This window comes from Hordeum vulgare, chromosome 5H, assembly GCF_904849725.1.
Source record: "Hordeum vulgare subsp. vulgare chromosome 5H, MorexV3_pseudomolecules_assembly, whole genome shotgun sequence".
NCBI classification, from domain to species: Eukaryota; Viridiplantae; Streptophyta; class Magnoliopsida; order Poales; family Poaceae; genus Hordeum; species Hordeum vulgare.
In genome coordinates, this window is record NC_058522.1 from 102,461,528 (window position 1) to 102,468,819 (window position 7,292).

Here is a 7,292-nt window from a genome sequence, read left to right on the forward strand (position 1 = left end):
GCTATCTTGGCAGCCACCCTCTTAGGAGATAACACGTATAATATTGGTGCTTTGATTGCTCGTCGCCTCGTCGCTAACAGCGGCAAAGGGCCTCACTTTGGTTTCATTTATGCCACGCTTATCCTCGAGCACCTTGGGCACACTGTACGTGCGGATGATGTGCCTTTTCCATACATAAACTTTGATCTTACCGCTATGAAGAGGCATGAGTTTGTTACTAGGACTTCCGATTTTGGTAACCTTGTTTATATTATGAGGTTTGGCGAGCTTACTACTCGCGAGGTCCATCTTCCTGCACCACTTTTGTTTGATTATACTAGTAGGAACGGGTGGTCTTTCACCTCGACTGAGCCAGATGAGTTCTGATCCAGCAGCAGTTCCACAACCCCATGGAGGAGGTTTTTCTCGAGGAAGAAGAACCTTCTCATTGGGAGGCTAGCCGGGCATCAGTGTACGCGCCCGAGGCTTCGTATGATTCTTGGAGCCACTAGTACCACTCCGTAGCCGGAGGAAGCTCCTGGAGCCCGCAGTAGCCGAGCTCAACTTAGGCCAAAAGCCTAAGCTTGGGGAGTACATATCCTTCTCCCCTTTCATTGTATCACCCATAGTATCCTTTGTAAATCTTTTCAGAGTTTTTGCCTGTTCTTCTTTGTTCTCTCTTTGAAAAAACAACAAAAAGATTTCTCTTTTCTTTTGCTTTCGTTTAACCTTTGGAAAACCCAAAAAGATTTCTTTTCTTTCTTTAGTTTGCTTTGTTTGCAGAGTTCAGCTCACATCCATGGTTGCAGTTGCGCTTGATTATATTTTTCTACGTTCGATCGTGCAAGTGACGATGCAATAATGACGAAGATCGACGGAAGGAATGCAAGAAGGAAAGCCGGTATGAACTCTATTTGTTTCTACTTTTGTACATATGGCTGTACTTATGATCTAGAGACCAGCTTGTAGGGATATAGTGCTATGATTACAATGCTTTCCTAGTAGTTCATGCTTTCTTTGTGACTAGTCTCAAATAGCTGGAGTGCATAATGTGTTATTGAAATGATTTGCATGCATTGCATTGTTCATGGTTTGGCATATTAGAGTGGTATTTCCCTTCGGGGAGTTTTTGGATTGACTTGGCACATGCTTACACATGTTTATGACTAAAAGTCTATCATGCCTTGACGATCTTTTATTTCAGAATAGTTATATCGCTTTCATGCCCGATTCAATGTTGCTTTGTCGCTCTGCATGATTATGACTGTTATTGCTGTCTAGTTGGTTGCTTCCCTATCTTTTACTAGCCTTCGCCTGTACCAAGCGGACTGAGTGCTTGTGCATCCAAAATCTTTAAAATGAGTTGCGCCATATGAGTCCACCATATCTACCCATATGCGGTATTTATGTGTCGTTCTAAGTAAATTTGCATGTGCCGTATTCTAAATTTTCAAGTGAATATTTTGTTTTCTATGCCCGAATCGCTCATGTAGTGACTAGGGGCTATCAGTATCTTCCATGCTAAGTAGGTTATTCTCAAGATATGTGTTGATTCACTATCATTCACGAGAAAGTGGCTGGTAACCGGGATGCCCAGTTCCATGATCAGAGTCAAATCAAATTTAATGAAACAAAACTCCCCCAGGATTGTTGTTTGTATGGACGGTACCCGTGGATTCGGCCCACCGTGGAGTGTGATTGATTGGTGGAGGGGGAGTTAAAACTTTACTTTTCTGTTTGGGAACCGCCTATAATGTATTTAGCATGGAAGATATTGAGATCTCGTAGTTGTTATGTTGACAATGAAAGCATGCCATTCAAAATGTTGATTTATCTATGTTTTAAAGCTCAAACTCTGGCACCTCTGCAAATCAATGCTTCCCTCTGCGAAGGGCCTATCTATTTTGCTTTTCTGTTGAGTCGTCCTCTTCTTATAAAAAAGCACCAACTATAGAGAGCATAATCGTCATTCTGAGTGTAATGTGCATTGTCCCAAAGCATTATATTGTCTTCTGCATGATTGTGATATTGCTTATTCTGGAATATTTATTTCTATTCTCCTTTAATACTCCAAAGGAGCCTCTACATTTATGTTTTGTTTCACTTATGGGGGCTAATGAGATACCACTCTAGTATATCCAAGTCATGTGCATTGTGATCTAGTTATGATTTCAGTTACATATTATTCTTTCTTAGTTGTTTGAAACTCTTCACATGATCGAATGATTGCTTCGTGTATTGTTTCTGTAGCATTACTGCAATACTTGTTGGACTTGTTCGTAGTGCATGCTTATATACATTTGATGAAGCAAAAGAGTTTGTCAAAGTTTTCTTTGTCGCATTCAGTTTGTTGAACTGAATTGCTTGAGGACAAGCAATATGCTAAGCTTGGGGGAGTTGATACGTCTCAAACGTATTGACTTTTCCAAACACTTTTGCTATTGTTTTGGCCTCATTCTTGCATGATTTGAATGAAATTAACCCGGACTGACGCTGTTTTCAGCAGAGCTGCCTGTATGGTTTTCTTATGTGCAGGAAAATGAATATTTAGACGTCCCGGAAAAATCCCATAAAAATAGAGAAAATCCATGCACCAAGAGGGACCATGGGCCAGTAGATGGGTCAGAGGGGAGCCACAGGGCCCCCAGGCGACCAGCTGGCGCGGCCTGCCCCCTGGGCGCGCCGGGAGGTCGCCTGGGCAGGGCCCACCCCCTCTGGTGCCCTACTTTGTCTCCTATTTTTACCCGTGACGAGAAAATTCTAGAACAGAAGTCGTTTTGCAAGTTCTCAATACGGAGCCGCCGTCACCCTCGGTTCTTCTTCGGGAGAGCTAATCTGGAGGCTGTTTTGGCCTCGGGAGAGGGGAAATAGTCACCATCGTCATCACCATCACCACTCCATCATCCTTCCATGGGTTCTCCCATCATGTGTGAGTAATTCCTTGATATAGGTGAAGGGGATGGGAGATATTGGATGAGTTAGATCATGTAATAGTTCGTCATATTGTTGGGGGCATGTTGCCTATCTTCTAGTATGGTGTTTATCATCTTTTCTACTACTTGTTACTCTTAATGCTTGTCACTTTGGGCCCGAGTGCCATGATTTCAGATCTGAATACCTTATGTTTTCATGAATATATTTGTGTTCTAGGTCCTATATATGAGTAGTATGCACCTATTGTAGTCCGGAACCGGCGGTCCCAATGGTGACAACTTGGGACACCAAAGGGGATGGGCTTTAGTTTGAGGATTCCATGTATCCATTGATTGTTAATGCTTTGTTCCGGTGCTCTTTGACAGGAGCACCTTAATATCCAAAAGTTCCATTTGGCCGCGTCGATAGAGGGATGGTAGGACAAAAGATGTCGTGCAAGTTCTTATTGCAAGCACGTACGACTACCTCGGGATACATGCCTAATGTTTGATATATGCCTAGATTACCATTACTTTTCTTTGTGCGTTGCCCCAAGTTAAATACATGATACCTCTCATCCATGACCAACCATCCATCTCCTTAGCCTAGAGTGTTTTAATCCTACTAGTTACACGTTACTTTACTTTCGTCGTTTTACTTTCGTTGCTTTGCCACTTTTATTTCCGTTGCCGCCATCACTTCCATATCACCGTTGCTACTAATATTTCGTTGCCAAGAAAGTATCTTTCAGGTGCGGTTGAATTGATAACTCAACTGTTAAAGCTTATAAATATTCGTTGGCTCCCCTTGTGTTGAATCAATAAATTGGGTTAACTTACCCGTGGAGATTGTTGCGATCCCCTATACTTGTGGGTTATCATCCTCCACCAAACCAAATTGGAGGAGGACTCCTCCCTCTTGGGGTCGGACGATCCCTCCTACTTGGAGTAGGAGGCATGCCACCCTCCCTCTTGTTCCTCCTATATATAGTGGAGGTTTGAGTGGCTTTTTGCACCCCAAGCCTTTGTGCAACCCTCTCTCCCTACACTACTTCGTGACACACCGTAGCTAGTTCGGTACAGCCCGGCGAAGCCCTACCGGAGTAGCTCCACCACCATCACTGCCATGCTGTCGTGCTGCCGAAGAATTCAGCTACCTCTTCGTCTCTCTTGCTGGATCGAGAAGGCGGAGATTGTCATCGAGCTGTACGTGTGCTGAACGTGGAGGTGCCGTCCGTTCGGTACTAGAAAGGGAAGGTGTTCGTGGGACGGATCGTGATCGGATCGCAAAGACGTCCGACTACATAAATCACGTTTCTTAACTCTTCCCGCTTAGCTATCTACAAGGGTATGTGGATCCGATCTCCCCTCTCATAGATGATCATCACCATGATAGGTCTTTCGCGTGCGTAGGATTTTTTTGTTTCCCATGCAATGTTCCCCAACAGTGGCATCATGATCTAGGTTCATGCGTAGATGATATATCGAGTAGAACAGGAAAGAGTTTGTGGGCGTTGATGTTCAATTTTCTGCCCTCCTTAGTCTTATCTTGATTCAGCGGTATTGTTGGATTGAAGCGGCCCGGACTAACATTACTCGTATGCTTACGAGAGACTGGTTCATCGACTAACATGCAACTTGTTGCATAAAGATGACTAGCGGGTATCTGTTTCTTCAACTTTAGTTGAATCAGATTTGACCAAGGTAGTCCTTGGAGAAGGTTAAATAGCAATTTTCATATCACCATTGTGGCTTTGCGTAAGTAAGATGCGATCATACTAGATACCCATAGCTGCCACGTAAAATATGCAACAAAAAATTAGAGGACGTCTAACTTGTTTTTGCAGGGTATGCATGTGATGTGATATGGCCAAAGACATGATATGATATATTGGATGTATGAGATGATCATGTTGTAATAGTTAAATATCGACTTGCATGTCGATGCTACGGCAACCGGCTAGAGCCATAGGGTTGTCTTCAATTATTTTTGCGCTTGGTGATGCTTTTCTTTATCGCTAGTAGTAGCTTTAGTAGTAACAACATAGTTAGCGCGACAACCTCGATGGCAGCACAATGATGGAGATCATGGTGTGGTGCCGGTGACGATGGAGATCATGCCGGTGCTTTTGTGATGGAGATCAAGAAGCACAAGTTCATCGCCATATCATGTCACTTATGATTTGCATGTGATGTTAATCCTTTTATGCACCTTATTTTGCTTAGGATGACGGTAGCATTATAAGGTGATCCCTCACTAAAATTTCAAGATAAAATTGTGTTCTCCCCGACCGTGCATCGTTCGATAGTTCGTCATTTCGAGACACCACGTGGTGATCGGGTGTGATAGACGCAACGTTCACATACAACGGGTGCAAAACAGGTGCACACGCGGAACACTTGGGTTAAAATTGATGAGCCTAGCATGTACAGACATGGCCTCGGAACACAAGAGACCAAAAGGTAGAGCATGAATCATATACTTGATATGATCAACATGGAGATGTTCACCATTGAAACTAATCTCAAGTCACGTGATGATCGGACTTGAGTTAATGGATTTGGATCATGCGCCACTCAAATGCTAGAGGGATGTCTATTTGAGTGGGAGCTTATTAGTAATATGATTAGCTAAACGCAATTGTATTGAACATAGTCTAAGTAATCTTTGCAAAATTTTATGTTGTAGATCAATGGCTCGCGTAGTAGCAACCCTGAATTTTAATGCATTCCTAGAGAAAGCTAAGTTGAAAGATGATGGATGCAACTTTGTTGACTGGGCCCGTAATCTAAGGCTTATCCTTCAAGCTGCCCAAAAGTCATATGTCCTTGATGAACCGCTAGGTGATGAACCACCCCAACCTGCATTGCGTGAAGTTATGAACGTCTAGCAGACGCGCAAGGACGACCACTCGTTAGTTCAATGTGCAGTTTTGTATGGCTTAGAACCGGGACTTCAAAGACGTTTTGAACGTCATGGAGCATATGAGATGTTCTAGGAGTTGAAGTTTATCTTTGAGAAGAATTCCCGGACCGAGAGGTATGAGACCTCTGATGAGTTCTATGCTTGCAAAATGAAGGAGAACGGGCCTGTCAGTGAACATGTGCTCAGAATGTGTGGGTACTCTAACCGTTTAGCTGAGCTGGGAATTGCTCTGCTGCGAGAGGCTATCACTGACAGAGTTCTTCCATCACTGCCGCCAAGCTACAAAGACTTTGTGTTGAACTATAACATGCAAGAGTCACTTGCCGAGCTGTTTGCGATGCTAAAAGTCGTAGAAATGGAAATCCAGAAGGAGCATCAAGTGTTGATGGTCAATAAGACCACTAGTTTCAAGAAAACGACAAGGGGAAGAAGGGTAACTCCCAGAAGAGTGGCAAAGCTGTTGCCCCTCTGATGAAGAAACCCAAGTTTGGACCCAAGTCAGAAACTGAGTGCTACAATTGCAAGGGGACTGGTTAGTGGAAGCGGAACTGCCCCAAGTATTTGGCCGATAAGAAGGCAGCTAACGCCAAACAAGGTGTATTTGATATACATGTTATTGATGTGTACCTCACCAGCTCTCGTAGTAGTGCCTGGGTATTTGATACTGGTTCTGTTGCTCACATTTGCAACTCTAAACACGAACTGTAGAATAAACGAAGGCTGGTGAAGGATGAAGTGACGATGCACGTGAGAAATGGTTCCAAGGTTGATGCGATCGCCGTCGGCACAATCTCACTTTAGTTACCATCAGGATTAGTGATAAACTTAAATAATTGTTATTTAGTGCCTGCATTGAGCATGGACATTATATCTGGATCTTGTTTATTGCGAGACGGTTACTCATTTAAGTCAAAGAATAATGATTGTTCTATTTATATGAGTAATGTATTTTATGGTCAGGCACCCAATGTGAGGGGTTTGTTCATATTGAATCTCGATAGTGATGACACTCATGTCCATAACATTGAGACCAAAATATGCAGAGTTAATAATGATAGCGCCACTTTCTTGTGGCACTGCCTCTTAGGTCATATTGGTGTAAAACGCATGAAGAAACTCCACGCTGATGAACTTTTGGAGTCACTGGATTTTGAATCACTTGACACATGTGAACCATGTATTATGGGCAAGATGACTAAGATTCCATTCTCCGGAACAATGGAGAGTGCAAGTGACTTGTTGGAGATCATACATACTGATGTGTGCGGATCGATGAGCATAGAGGCACACAGTGGATATTGTTATTTTCTGACCTTCACTGATGATTTGAGTAGGTATGATTATATCTACTTGATGAAGCACAAGTCTGAAACATTTGAAAAGTTCAAACAATTTCAGGGTGAAGTTGAAAATCATCGTAACAAGAAGATCAAATTCCTACGATCTGATCGAGGAGGTGAGTATATGAGTTACGA